Below are 15,180 nucleotides of genomic sequence, written 5' to 3'. Positions count from 1 at the left end.
TCATGTGTTCTACCATTTGAGCTATCTACTTTCCCCAGAATCTTGACTTTCTTTGTAGGCATGAAGATAGCTCAAAGGGTTACTGTGCACACTTTGCAGGAGGCAGGCTGGGGTTTGAGCCCATGTGCAACATGGTCCCCCAAGCACTACCAGATGCAACCCCCCAAGCAGCATACAAAAGAAGCTTCTGAACAACACTGTGACCCAAAAACCAAAAAGTTAAAATAAAATGTTCTTTTGACTCACTGGTATTAAATAAAAATGAAAACAGTATCTTTTAAATATATATGTATGTATATATGTGTGTGTGTGTATATATATATATATATATATATATACACACACACACATTTTGATTCCCAAGAAAATCATAATTATGGGCTAGGGCTCCACTTCAGCACAAAATGTAGAAAATGGAATACTTTTCAGCTTTTAGGAAAATTAAGTATCAAATTAAAGGGGCAAGTGAAAGAGTGAAAACAGAGCTTTACCTTGAGAAAGAAAAATTGGGTGAAAGGCAGGTCTCAGGCACAAGGCTGATATAATGGTCCAGCTATAGCTAACCTAGCCTGACAAGAAATGGGTTTGCCAAAGGAGAAAGAATTCACCCAGTGAGGCACACGTCAGCATGAGAGAAGTCGCTCTGTATCAGGAAGAAAAGCTTGGAGGTACAAAAAAACCTGAAGCAGAAAAAGACATTATGTGCATCCACATCACAAAGTTTTTGTAAGACCCTCTGTACTTAGCCACACAGAACAAGTGATAACAAGGAAGAGACACTTCTATTGGAATATTACAGCCCTACTCCACCAGCTCTCCCACCTCATTGCTAATGGTCCCCCACAAAAGCCTCAGAAATAAGACAATAAATATGCAAAATGCCTCCTAAGCTTAAAAAATGATTTATTTCCTCTGAAGGCATCACCAGCATCACATAGATCTGTCTTCCCCCAATATCTAATCTCTAATCCACATAGTCAAAGCTATATGTTCCATTATCATCCTGATTTCCTACTCGCCAACACAGCACTGTATTTCCAACTCCTGTGTGAGCTGAGACATGATCCTAAAATTATTTTAATGGCTTCCACAGAAGTCCATTTCTTTTATTATATATTCCTTAATGGTCCTTCACATGCTATTTATAGAGACAAGTTTTCCAAAATAAGGAATGGGGGATTTTGGATCAATGAGTCATTTGGATAACTGATAGCTAATTCATTAAGCACCAAAAATGTTCTAGTTCGTGCTGGAACAGTTTATGCCTGAAACTCTATTTTAAACAACTGTGTAAATGATGGTTCCTTAATTAAAAATAAAAAGGTCCTGTAGTCTTGCTAAAGTGAATGATGCCTTATAAACAGAGAATATCAAATAGTCTTACATACAAACATTCACTGACCACATTCTCCAGTCCCTCCTGCCTTCACCCACCACCAGAAATAACCTCTCCTAGGCCTCTGATCCTGCATTTTGATTACAAGTCCTCCACAGCATACAGCATAGTCAGCTTGAGGTTAGAAACTTAAATTTACATTGTCTAACTTTTAAAAAAATAAGTTCCTTAGACAAGGAATTTTCCTTTTTTAATCCCAGGATGCCCTAGTTCATAGGTAAAGGTAAAAGGTAAAGGCCCTCCCGTTGTTCATGGATTTGCTCGAGCGGACCCAGTAACGTCTCCATTGGAGATTTTGTTGTTACTGTGTTTGGCATGTCGAATACATCACGGGTGGCTTGCGAGGCTCTGCCGTGTGGGCGAGATACTCTCGGTAGCTTGCCGGGCTCTCCGAGAGGGGCGGAGGAATCGAACTCGGGTTGGTCATGTTGGCTGCGTGCAAGGCAAACGCCCTACCACTGTGCCTGGTTCATAGCAAGCACAGAAATGCTAAACTGAATATTCTAAGCAATTCAAACATTATAGATTAACATAATAGAGGAAGGCCCTCAAGGGTTCTGGTATTGTACAGAGCAGAAAAATAGGACACTAAAGAAAATGTTGGGGCTGGACAGATAGCGCAGCAGGCTACAGGGCATGCCTGGCATGTGAAGGTCCCTGGATTTGATCCCTGGTATCACATGGTTCTTTGAGCACCACTGAGGTGACCCAGGTGGCTTCACCACTGCTGGGCCCCAAGCAGCACATTGAGGGGAGAGGTCCCTGGTGCCCCTTGAACACCATCTGGGTGATTCACCTCACCCCTAAAAAAAAAAGAAAAGAGAACATATTACTATCCTTGAAATAGTATTAGCATCTGTCCAGCCCATCTAAGTTTTAGAAAAATAAAAATATCCAAACTCCTTTTTTCTAAAATGGAATTACTTTAAAAAAAAAATTTCAACCTGAAAACTGCAAGTTCCAGTTGTGTTGGCACTGCTAGACTTCAATTGCCACATTTTCTAGGTCTCCAGATGTGCATTCAAGTGGCTCCCCGCAGTTTACCAGGGAGATGAGGTGTCAAGGGGAAGGATGTGGTAAGAGACAGGAATATAACTGAGATGCCACACCGTATTTGGCACCCTATTCACCAGTTTGAAAGTCAGGCTTCTCAGTAACAGCAGTGTTAAGAGGAAATAAGAAATAGGACACATGATAGACACCATCCAATTTTAGGCTCAGGGTCCACAGCAGCTACTTCTAGCAGGGCTGACAGCATTCTTTCCCTAAAGCTCTAGCATTTTGGGGAAACAAACCAAGAGGGATGTATCCAAAAATGGATCAATTCAAACTTAAAACCTTATTAACAATAAGAAATTCTAAGTGTCAGCCAAGAATGGCCAACTCCAAGTTCCCTTCCTATCAGCTATCCCTTTTCAGCATTTCCTTCCCGTGTCATGCTAAGAAATACAATTTTCTTAGTGAGAATAGGGAAATAAGTGGTAGGGCTTCTGGTATCTTGGTATTATAATCGAATCATCAACAAAGTCCTTCAGGGACAACTTATTTGTCTTTGGTTTGTCATTGAATATTTTGTTCTTTTTAAAGTAGTTATTTAGAAAAATTTATTTAGAGAAATATGGGGGGGCAGCAGGAAGAGTCAAGAGGAAAGGGGAAAAAACAAGAGTACACATCTCAGGTTGAGATGGAAACCAATCTCTAGGGTGGAGAATGTGTCTGCATAGCTTTTAATCCAGTATCATCAAAGAACTGTGCCACATATGCTAATTTTGCAGAAAACTGAGGCACTAAAATATGCTGGTTTAAGATGGAAAGCTTTCTAAATTGTTTTACTTCCTTCTTAGCCTTCCTGAACCAACCCACAACTTGATCTATTATTATTGAACAGGATAACTAACTAATGTATTTAGAAACCACTGAGGTGAATCAGAATATTTCGTCTACAAAAAATGTTCATAGGGTTGGAACAATAGAACAGTGGGTAGGGTGTTTGCCTTGCACGTAGCTGACCTGAGTTAGATCCCCAAGCATCCTATACGGTCTCCCAAGCACCGCCAGGAATGATTCCTGAGTGCCAAGCCAGGAATAATTCCTGAGTGCAGAACCAGTAGTAACCCCCAAGCATCACCAAGTGTGACCTATAAAAGCCCAAAAATAAATGAACAAATATATTTTTTAAATGTTCTCAAATTGTGACACCTTAAATTATTTTGTTTAGGGTTTCTGTCTATCATTATTGGTAGTTCTAGCTATAGGTAGTACTAGCTTTTGTCAGTTTTGCCTTAAATAGAAGGTCCCTTATTTCACTGTTACTAATATCAGATAGACCTAGAAAGTCAAGCAATTAAGACTCATGTGCTAGGGCTGGAGAGATAGTACAGCAGATAGGACATCTGCCTTGCCTGGCCAACCCAGGTTCAATCCCTAGCATCCCATATGGTCCATCCCCTGGGCATGGCCAGGAGTGATCCCTGAGCACAAAACCAGCAATAAGCCCCTAGAACAGCCAGGTGTGACCCAAAAAACAAAAACAAAGTCAAGGGCTGAAGACCCATAGGAATCATACATGGAGGCTAGAGCAACTGCTTGCAAGTGTACTGTCAGGTGTTCAAATCTCTAGTGTCCCATATGCATATCCAATAGGTTTTCCTAAAAACTGCTATTTCAGCCTGGGCACTCTGCTATCTGTGATAGCCAGTGCAATAAGCAATGTCTAGATTCACCACATCCAAGTGCGTGTGGGCACCCAAAAAAGGGGTGTGACCCCCTGGGAGCAATGTACCTAAAGAACTATTCAAGCTCCACAACCAGAAAGTATGACCTCTGGAAGCACGTGTCAGCACTGGGGTGACTTCCCACCCGCAGGGAAGCACCATAACCATAACTAGATGTTGAATTTAGTGGCCTTCCCCTGGTGAGCCCATGTGCAAGCACTGCAACTGAAGGAGTGCGTGCCTCAGTGAGCTCCATAGCCATGAGTGCAAGCACTGCAGGCTGACGTGCAAGCCCTGGCAAGTACCACCCAAGATGGGTGTGCAAGCACCACCGCATGTGTGCAACCCTCCCTGGTCTTCTCAACATCATAATAGACTGGTAGACAGCTCAAAGTGCTGGAATGCATGCTTTGGTATGTGGAAGCCATGATTTCTTTGGCCCCCAACCACCAAGATAGGAGCAGTCCCCAAGCATTACCAGGTGTGGCCCCAACCAAAAACTAAATTAAAATAATTATCAACAAAGGGGAGAGAGAGAAGAAGAATATGAAAACAAGAGTAGAGGCTTTTAAGACTTGCTTCTAGCAAATTCACTCAGCTCCTGGGAGAGAACAAGACAGAGTCTCGTACCCTATGCCTGACTGTCTCCACCAGGGCCCAACAGCTGAAGACCACCGAGGCCCAACCAAGGCCTTGCTGGGAGCACTCTCCACACACTTGGATGAGCCTCACGCATAAAAGAACTGACAGAGGAACCCAGGTGTGTGGGACCCGGGGCTGAGATCTCCAAGCCTGTACAGTTTGGGACTGGACCTGCCAGTAACTAGACAGTTACACCCACCAACTGCCGTGTAACTCCAACAACGGCCAGGATCCAGAGATCATCACACTCAGCTCCCGACATCTTATCATCTCATTCCTAATTCGGTCAAACTGGCAGGCTACCAAATGTAACATGCCCACACGGCAGAGTCTGGCAAACTCCCCGTGGTATACCCAATATGCCAAATACCAGTAACAATGATGGGTCTCATTCTCCTAACCCTGAAAAAGCCTTGAATATGGCACTTTAAAAAAAAAAAATCTCAGGGCTAGGACGAAGAAGACGTTACTGGCACCTGCTCGAGGCAATCGACGAACAACAGGGTGGTCGTGATCGTGATCGTGATCTAGCAAATTGGATTCCTTTGGCCCCAAGCATTAGATTTCAAGACTCCACGATTGGGGCCAGAGCAATAGTACAGCAGTTAAGGCATTTGCCTTGCATGAGATCACCCGAGTTTGATCCCTGGCATCCCATATGGTACCCCAGACACTGCCAGGAGTAATTCCTAAGCACAGAGCTGGGTGTGACCCAAAAAGGAAAAAGAAAATACCCCATGTTCTTTCTTTATTTTTTTGTCATTTGGGCCCAAACCCAGTGATGTTCAGAAGTTATTCCTGGCTTTGTGCTCAGGGATCATTACTGGGCTCAAGGAATCATATGTGGTGCTGGGGATCAAACCCAGGTCAGCTGTGTGCAAGGTAAGTGCCTTAATTTCTATAATATCTCTCCGGCCCAGGAATCTCTATTTTTAACATATTTGATTTTCATGATAAAGTATAGAAATAATATCATATGCCATCAGTACTGCCTACTTGAATTGGGATTGCTTCAGAAGCCTAAAATCCCTGGGCCATGGCCAACTCCCTTCAGAAACATTTGACATCCAATAAAGCTTTCAGGTCCTCACTCTTCCAATGTCCTCAGACAAAAACTCCTGATCTTTTAAGGTTTCTATAGACTGACCATAGCACACCATCCTTCTCTCTACCCTGAATGTTCTGCCATCCTTCTGATGGATCTGACCACATGGATTACCCAATAAACACTCCAGCCTTTCAGTTACATTGTCTTGATTTTCCCCATCTTCAAAGAGTTCATTTCAGTCTTTCAAATCTGTGGCAAAACTCAGGAGTCTGTCCTGTCCATTAAAAATTTTCAACTTTAAAATTTTCTACTCAGGTGTCCCTCTCTAACTACACCCTCCTATTACTTCATTACTTCAATACACCCATTCTTTGACTCAACATCTCTGGTCTTTTTCTCCTCCCCATACAGACTAGAAATCCTTGCCTGTCATGTTAATTACTTCACAGCCATCACCCTCAGTTCCTTGGTTCCACTGTCTTTTTGCTACTCATCCCAATAAGCCAAACCTGACTCAGTCCAACTGTATTCTTTCTTTGCTCCTGAAATCAGGTAGCTATAGAAAGCTGGTGCCCCAATCAATCAATCAGTGGTCTACCTCGTCAAAGCCCTGCATGCTGCCGAAATAACATGGAGCTGCCCTATCTTCCTGTTCTTGACCTCAACTTTGTGTCAAATTTCCTTGTTTTTCCTCTGACCTCTTTAGGCTTACTCTTAGCAGACAGCCTCTCCCCCCTATTTCACACAGACAATGGAAGCCACCAGACTATCACTTGTTCATAAGCTATGCCACCAGAAAATACAACTGTGCCCAAACATTCCGTAAGGGTTGCCAAGCCCATCATGCCTGCACTGGGTTTAATGTTTGCATGGTTATTTGAAGTAAGCTCCCTGGTGATAATCGTAACTAAAGTAAGCAGCAATGATGGTGAGTACTCTGGTGAAAGGAAAGAAAAGAAAATGTCTCAAAAATTATCAGTCTCTCAGAAGATCTCTCTATACTAAAAATCTTTAAATGAGTTTAAAAAGAAGAAAGGGAAGCTATCTTGCCTAAAAGCAGCTGACAAGTTTAAACCCAAACATAAAGTTGCCATACATCAATACGGCCATTCAAAATCCTAAGTAAATAGCTAATTCCTTGATAATTTTTATAAATTTAAAATAAAAAGGCCCTCCCGGTGATCGTCGATTTGCTCGAGCGGGCCCAGTAACGTCTCCATTGGAGACTTTGTTGTTACTGTGTCTGGCATATCGACTACTCTCGGTAGCTTGCCGGGCTCTCCAAGAGGGGCGGAGGAATCGAACTCGGGTCGGCCATGTTGGCCGCTTGTAAGGCGAACGCCCTACCCGCTGTTTTATCAGCTAGTCTCAATCTTATACTCTTAACCAAAATACAATTTCTTGATGATCTTACAGTCTTTCCCTGAGGGCTTTTCCTTCATAATGTTAGAGCCAATCTTTTTTTTTTGGTATGTGTATAAAATTATGCTCTACAAAGAGCACTGATTTATAGCACAGCGGGTACATCCTAATTAACTTGCCCATACATTTACAGCTTAAAAGTGGCAAGGGTAAAAGAGCCAAGAATATACCTGAGTGTCAGAGCACTTATCTTGCATGTTGGTTCAATCCCCAGAACCACACACATACAATACACACAATGTAAAACACACAGCCTAAACACAAACCAACATGTGTGCATTAACACAGGAATCATTAACAGAAACTTTTGTTCTGGGGACACTAGTCTACCAAATCATATGAGGTAAGAACATTCTACTTTAGGACAGAAAGAGAAACCTATAATAAACAAGAGGGGCTTTCCACAGTCAGATAACACAGATTCAAGTCCTTTCTCTACCACTATCTTAATTGTGTAACTTAAAAATTCCTTACATTCATGACTGGAGAGATAGCACCGTGAGGGTGGCACTTGTTTTGTATGTGGCTGACATGAGTTCAATCCCTGACATCCCACATGGTCCTCTGAGCCCCATTACGAGTAATCTCTGAGCACAGAACCAGGAGTAAGCACTGAGCATGGCCCAAAGTCTAAGGGAAAAAAATCCCTACATTCTCTAAGTTCAATTTTCTTAATAAATAAATAAATAAATGATATATATGTGTTATATGTGTGTGTGTGTGTGTGTGTGTGTGTGTGCAGGTTCTGAGCATTAGAGATAACTTACAAATACAATTAGCAATATATGTGACATATAATAAACCTCAAAAAAAAAAGCTGTTATAGTAACTGGGAGTAACCCAGCTGTGCACAGCGCTTACTTACTCCTAACTATATTCAGGGATCACTCCTGGCAGTGCTAAGGGACTATTGGGGTGCATGGAATCAAACCTGGGTCAGCTGCATATAAGGCAAGCACCCCATCCATTGGACTATCCCTCTATCCCCTGCTATAATTATTATTTAAAAATGTATTGAAAATCTGCCCTCCTATATTTTAAGGAAAGCACTGAGTTTCACAACTATTCCATTAAGAAGACTGTCCCTATCTTCATAGATCTTGTAGTTTCTTGGGAGCAGGATGGGGGTGGGGAATGGGGAGCAGACAATAAATAAGCAAATAAACATTAAACATAGATACTTGAATTTTGCAAAAGCACTAAGAATAAAATGCAGATGCACTGAGAGAGGGGACAACAGCCAAGTCGGCTTCTGTAGAAGGGTATAGAACCAAGGATGACATCTCAGCAAGTGGACGGTAGAAGCATGGAAACAAGAAGCACTGGTACTGAGGAATTAATAATGAGGAACACAGTAAGGCAACAGAGTTAGAAGGCTGTTAACAAAATAGAGTTATTAACTCCAGAATAGAGAAAGGTCCAAGTAGAAGGTGTAACTGAAGGAATCATCTGCACCCAGATGGTATTAAAGTCCTGGGGGTTCAAAAGATCATTTGAAGGACAGAATATGATGAGGAAGGGAGGTAATTATGCTAAAAAAAAGAGAAATCAATTTGGTAATCTCAAACATGGCAATGCAAACCATACAAAATACACAGAACTGTCCTGTTGAATAAATATTAATACTCTTAAAAACATTTCCTTTAGGTTTAAAAAAAATTAAATTTTCATTGAGAACTTCCCCAAAGCTCACATTTTTTGTGTGTATGGGGAACAAAAAAAGGGATTTTTATTTTTGGGTGATGGTTTTTGTTTTTGGTTTTATTTTTCCCACACCTGATGGTGCTCAGGGCTTACTCTTGGCTCTGTGTTTAGAGATCTCTCCTGGTGGGGCTCAAGGGATCATGCGGTAGATGGGAATCAAACCCAGGTGGGCCATTTACAAACACCCTACCCACTGTACTATTGCTCCAGCCCAGAAAAGGTAGGAGTTTGGGGGGCTTTTTTGGTTTTTTTTTATATTTCTGTTTGGATTGTGTTCAAGGCATCCATTTCAGTAAAAGCAAAAAATACTCTTCCTTCAAAACTCACTAAAATTGTAAGTAGCCAACTTGAAATCTAAGCTTTTAAAAAACTTATACTTAATACTGTACCCTCTCTGTAACAACTCTGCCCCAAGACACAGATTTTTTCCATTCTTATAGTGAAAAACAATTACATATTTTATGGCAGATGTCATTTCAGCCTGAAAGATGAAACTGGCACTTTCAAACAGTTCAAGAGTCATATGAGAGATATAAAATTCTCAAAAGGTCAAGGATTTATTTATAATGTTAAAAAAGAACAACAAGTATAGCCAGCTTTCCAAAACTGATAAGCAGAGAGTTGAAAAGGATAGAATTGCCAGGAAAATAAAGTAAATGTAACAGTTACTCCTCAAATGGAAACACATTAAAGCTGTAATTATATTACTGGGTACCTGTTGGCACACAAAAAAACTCATTATTCTCTTGAGGCTTGTACTATCACTTGGAGCTAAGGAACTGAAATCACAGCTGCAAATATAACTGGGATGGATACTTTATACTTTTCAAAGACTTTCAATGTGATACAGGGATAATCAGTAAGAAGGAAAGTTACTTACATCTGCCAAAATGTTCTTTCCTTCAATTGTTCAAGTTAAATTAAGATGGTAAGTTTTTTATAAAATACAAGTTTCACATTGTAAAATTCTTCTCAGTTATGTAAGGGAATATCCTGAATATCCTGATTTTAAAGGCTTATTACCTTCATTCATAACTAATGAAAAGCTTATGACAAAGGTCACATGAGTGGATGAGAAAAGGAGTAATCACTTACTCATTCAGCACCTAAGATATCAGTTGCTGTTTTGGTTCCTGAGGATATATCTGTTAAGGATGCCTCATACTTAAAGGTTAATGGACGTTTAATGGAAAGAGACAAAAAAAAAAAAGAAACCAACTAGTAAATAGGTATGTATGTACCAAGCAGTGGTAAGTGCCACAATGAAAAGTCAGGGTGGAAGGGAACCTGGGGACACGGAGGGAGGGAAGTTGACAGTGGTGGTGAGACTGATGTTAGAATATAGTATGCCTAAAACTCAACTATGAATAACTTTTAAATCACTGCACTGTAGCACTGTAGCACTGTCCTCCTACTGTTCATCGATTTGCTGATTTGCTCTGAGTGGGCACCAGTAAAGTCTCTATTGTGAGACTTTTTGTAAACCACAGTCATAAAAATTAAAAAAACAGGATAAAAAGGAATAAGGAGGACAAGGGAATGGGTAGTGTTTTATACACAGCAGTCAGGAAAAGTCTGGTAGGTTACAGTTGAAACAGAATCTTGAAGAACAACTATAATATCCAGGGCACAGAGTTCAAAATATAAGGAACAGAAAGTACAAAGGCACTGAGGCACTCACTGCCTGGCAGAATTGCTGGCAAAGCTGGAAGCTAGGACAGGAAGAAAACTTACTATACCATGGAAAGGACTTTAGGTTTTTCTTTAAGAGAGCTATAAGAGCTCCCTATGCAGAGGCTTTAACTTATTATAATTTTTGGTTTTCTAAATAATATAGGGACCACACGCCCTGCATTCCAGCACCCCTGTGGTGCCAGGAATTAAAACTCAGGGGCTCCAAAAGGAGAGAGGGAGAGGGGGAGGGAGAGAGAAGAACAAGAGAAGGAGGAGGAGGAGGAAAAGCACCTGCCATAGAGGCAGGCTAGAGCAATAGCACAGTGGGTAGGGGGTAGGGCGTTTGCCTTGCATGCAGCCCACCAGGCCCACCAGGCCACCAGGGGAGTTCGATTCTTCCGCCCCTCTCGCCCCTCTCAGAGAGCCCGGCAAGCTACTGAGAGTATCTCACCCGCACGGCAAAGCCTGGCAAGCTACTCATGATGTATTCAATATGCCAAACACAATAAGAAGTAATGAACATATATTTAATATGCCAAACACTGTAACAAGAAGTCTCACAATGGAGACATTACTGGGCCCACTTGAGCAAATCAATGAACAACGGGAGGAGAGTGCTACATAGAGGCAAGCAGGGGCAGGGGGTTGGGAGGGAACCTAGGGAGACTGGTACTGGCAAATGTACACTGGTGGAGAGATGGGGGTTGGACTACTGTGTGGCTGAAATCCAATCATGAACAGCTTTGTGAGGGTCTATCTCACAGTGATTCAATAAAAGAGTTAAAAAAAATAAGAGCTCACACACACTAGGCATGTGCTCTACCATTTGAGTCATCTCCCTGGCTTTCCAACTTTGGGGGAAGCCGCACCCAGCAGTGCTAAGGGGGTATTCCTGGTTCTGTGCTCAATGCTAACCCCTGGTGGTGCCAGAGATCAATCTCAGGTTGGCCCTGGTGGGCAAGCACCCTACCTGCTGTACTATCACTTGAGCGCTCTAATTTTTTTTAACACAAAGAAAATCCAAGACTGACCTACATACATTCCTCATAATCTATATGTGTATGGAGGGGTGGAAACACAATAAAATAATTTAGGATGGTAACATTTTTGTGAAAATACTTAATATATAGGAACGCAAAACTAAAGGATAAAGTACTGTAACTGGAGAGAGCTCAACACCCTGAGCTCACCCCCCTGAGCTCATACTTTGCTTGTGGAAGGGATGAGATCAAACTCTGGCACTATAGGACCCTCAACAATACCTCTGGGAGTAGCCCCAACCACTCAGTGTAGCCCCAAAACAAAAAAGGATACTGAAGTGGAGTTTACTATAATTTGTGGGATTGATCTGTTGTCTGGAGGGGGAGGGGACGTCTCTTGTTCATTTGTGTTTTCTTTTGTTTTTCTGTAGGGTATCAAATCCAGGGCCTCGCTCATGTAAGGCAAGCACTCTACCAATAATCTAAGTCCTGGCTTATGTTTTTTATTGCTATTTTTTTGTTTTTCTGGCCCTGAAAGTTAAAAAATCAATTGTACCCTTTTTTTTGTTTTTTTTTTTATTTTTTAGGAAGAGAGAGGTAAAGAATTCCCAGTTGCTTCCACCACCAAACAGTTCTAAGCTGAAATCTTAAAAAAATGAAAAAAGGGAAAACAAAACACAAGGGAATATTTTCTCAGAAAATTACCCGGCCTGCCATGCAATGTTTGCTTGTTATGAAGCACCGCAGTAATCAAGAGCTGCTCAATGTATCAAGGTCACGAAAGCAACTTGGTTAATATGTTTATCATTAGAGAGCAGCAGCTCTGTCCTCCACAGCAGCTTTGATACCATCTTTCCAAGGCAGCAACAGAACCGGCCTTTTTCATTAAGGTCCTAAGACTCTTGAATGATGAGGTTTCTGGATTTTTCCACTGCAGTCTCTTAGAAACAAAAGTAAGCCCGAATAAGTTGTCGCGGCTAATGAAATGCGCTTTGGGCTCTTTCCCTGGTAGTTACGAATGATATGGCAAAACACTAATAAATTATCCTCTTGCTTTGAAACCCTGTGATGCTGTCTCTGCAAGTGCGGGTCCTGGAGCTAAACAAGAACCTGTATAAAGAAAAAACTGAAGGGATCCTTGTCCTTTTTTTTCAAGGATGTCCGTTTTATAGGTGAGGGGCAGGGATAAATATAGTGTATAGTGTCAAGAATAACCTATACACTTGTGTATTTACATCTGACTCGCAGAACCCCAGAGCCTCCCCCGTGCCCACCCCCACCCGCTTCCAATCCAGCACCAGCCCTGGGTATTCCAGGCTCAAAAAAATCACGAAACCCACGGCATCTCACCCGCTTCTTGGGAATAATAAAACTTCCCCCCACACACACATACCCCCAGTCGAGGTGAAGCTCCTAACACTCCCCTCTCTCAGGAGCTCCGCCCCGCCTCCCCCCCCCCCCCCCCCACACACACAACTCCGCTCCCACAGGCCATCCAGGGCAAGCCAAAGGGTCCTAGGGATCCGGGATTCTACTTTTCGCCACCACACTCCACCCCAGAGCCCCAAGGTTCGAGGTGCCCCCCCACACACACACCACTTCCCGCACCCACCGCACCCGCCAGCGACCCTCCTCTGTTCCGAGTCAGTCACTCAGTGCCCTTTCCCCGCAAAGCCCCTGAAGCCGCGCTTCCCTTAGGGCTTCAAGGCGCTCCCTCGGACTCGCACCCTGTGGACACACACACACACACACACACACACACACACACACAGTGCCCCTGAACCCGCGCGCCCCTTCAGGGCTTCCAGGCGCTCCCCGGACTCGAACCCTGCAGACACTCACACAGACAGACAGACAGACAGACACACACACACACACACAGTGCCCCTGAAGCCTTGTTCCTCAGAGTTTTGAGGCGCTCCCCGAACTCACACCCTGCGTGACACACACACACACACTCACTCACTCACTCACAGACACACACAACGCTCCTGAAGCCGAGTACCCTTCAGAGCTTCGAGGCACTCCCCAAACTTGCACCATGCGGGGCACACACACACACATACACACACATTCTCACACACACACACACACACACACACAGCAACCCTGAAGCTGCGTTCCTCAGAGTTTCGAGACGCTCCCCGGACTCACACCCTGCGGGACACACACCCACACCCACCCACCCACACACACACACACACACACACACACCACGGTCCTGAAGCCGAGTTCCCTTCAGAGCTTCGAGGCGCTCCCCAAACTCGCAACCTGCGGGGCACACACACACACACACACACACACACACACACACACATATTCTCTCACACACACACACAGCAACCCTGAAGCTGCGTTCCTCAGAGTTTCGAGACGCTCCCCGGACTCACACCCTGCGGGACACACACACACACACACACACACACACACACACACACACACACACACACACACCACGGTCCTGAAGCCGAGTTCCCTTCAGAGCTTCGAGGCGCTCCCCAAACTCGCACCCTGCGGGGACACACGCACACACGCACAGAGACACACACACACACAGCGCCCCTGAAGCCGCGTTCCCCTCAGAGCTTCGAGGAGCCCCCCAAACTCGTACCTTGCGGGGACCCACACGCGCACACACACACACACACACACACACACACACAGCGCCCCTGAAGCCGCGTTCCCCGCAGAGCTTCGAGGCGCTCCCCGGACTCGCCCCCGGCGGGGACGCACACTCCCTCACTCCCTCACTCCCTCCCCGCCACACTTGCCCCCCACAGCCCCCGCGCGGGGTCGCCGCGGCGGGAGTCGCAGGAGGGGCGGAGGGGGACGCTGACAGATGGGGCGCGGGGCGGGGTTTCGGGGGGAAGGGGCGGGGCCTCCCCGCGCGGGGTGCTGGCGGCTGACAGAAAGACCGGGGCCAGCGCGCGGGAGGGGGCTGGCGGGCACTGCGGGCAGGGCCGGGGGCCAGGCTGGCGGGGAGGAGTTCGCGCACCCGCGGCGGGGCTGACCGGCACCGACGGAGACACACGGACGCGGGGGCTGACAAGTCGCGGGGGGCGCACGGGCCGCGGCGGGCGCTCACCTGGCAGCGGCGGCGGCGGCCGGGCCGCTCTCCCCCGCGCTCTCGGGCCTCCCTCCCGGCGGGCGGCCGGGGGCGGCCGGCGCAGGCCCCGCGGAGGAGGCGGCGGCGGCGGTGGCGGCGGCGGCGACGCCCGGGCCGCGGACTGCTGGGCCGGCGGGGACGCAGCTGCACCAACCGACTCCGGGCCGCTCGGCTCCGCTCGGCCGCGCTCGGCCCAGCTCGGCTCCGCTCGGCCCAGCTCGGCGCGGCTGGGGGCGTGGCCCGAGGCCCCCCGCCCAGGTCGCCTCTGGCGCCCGGGGGCGGGGCTTCGAGCGGGCGCGAGCCCCCTGACGTCGCCACGAGCGGACCTTGCCCAAGGCGCATGCGCGGGCGCCGCTCCCGCTCTTCCCCGCGTGGAGCCTGAGGGGGCGGCGGAGGAGGGGGGACGTGGGGCGGATGCTGCGGCTCGAGAAGTTCCCGGCTTTTGTGCTCCACATCCTGGTCTTTCTGGAGGACCACCAAAGGAAGGCCACCCC

The 15,180-nt window shown here is 45.6% G+C and overlaps 1 protein-coding gene across 2 annotated transcripts in view; it reads right to left on the bottom strand.

Annotated features, from left to right (window-relative positions):
• Nucleotides 1-14,796, bottom strand: part of ZHX3 (zinc fingers and homeoboxes 3) — a 117,434-nt gene extending 102,638 nt beyond the window's left edge. Inside the window, exon 1 of one of the 2 annotated variants that reach the window (XM_056121768.1) lies at nucleotides 14,666-14,796. The gene's annotated coding sequence lies outside the window, so the exon portion shown is untranslated. The remainder of the gene's footprint in view (nucleotides 1-14,665) is intronic. The other variant, XM_056121767.1, reaches the window with a different exon arrangement.
• Nucleotides 14,797-15,180: the final 384 nt, after the last annotated feature.

This window comes from Sorex fumeus, unplaced genomic scaffold, assembly GCF_029834395.1.
Source record: "Sorex fumeus unplaced genomic scaffold, SorFum_2.1 ptg000044l, whole genome shotgun sequence".
NCBI lineage: Eukaryota > Metazoa > Chordata > Mammalia > Eulipotyphla > Soricidae > Sorex > Sorex fumeus.
Note: the sequence above shows the minus strand (reverse complement) of the source record. Positions and strands in the feature narration are given on the sequence as shown.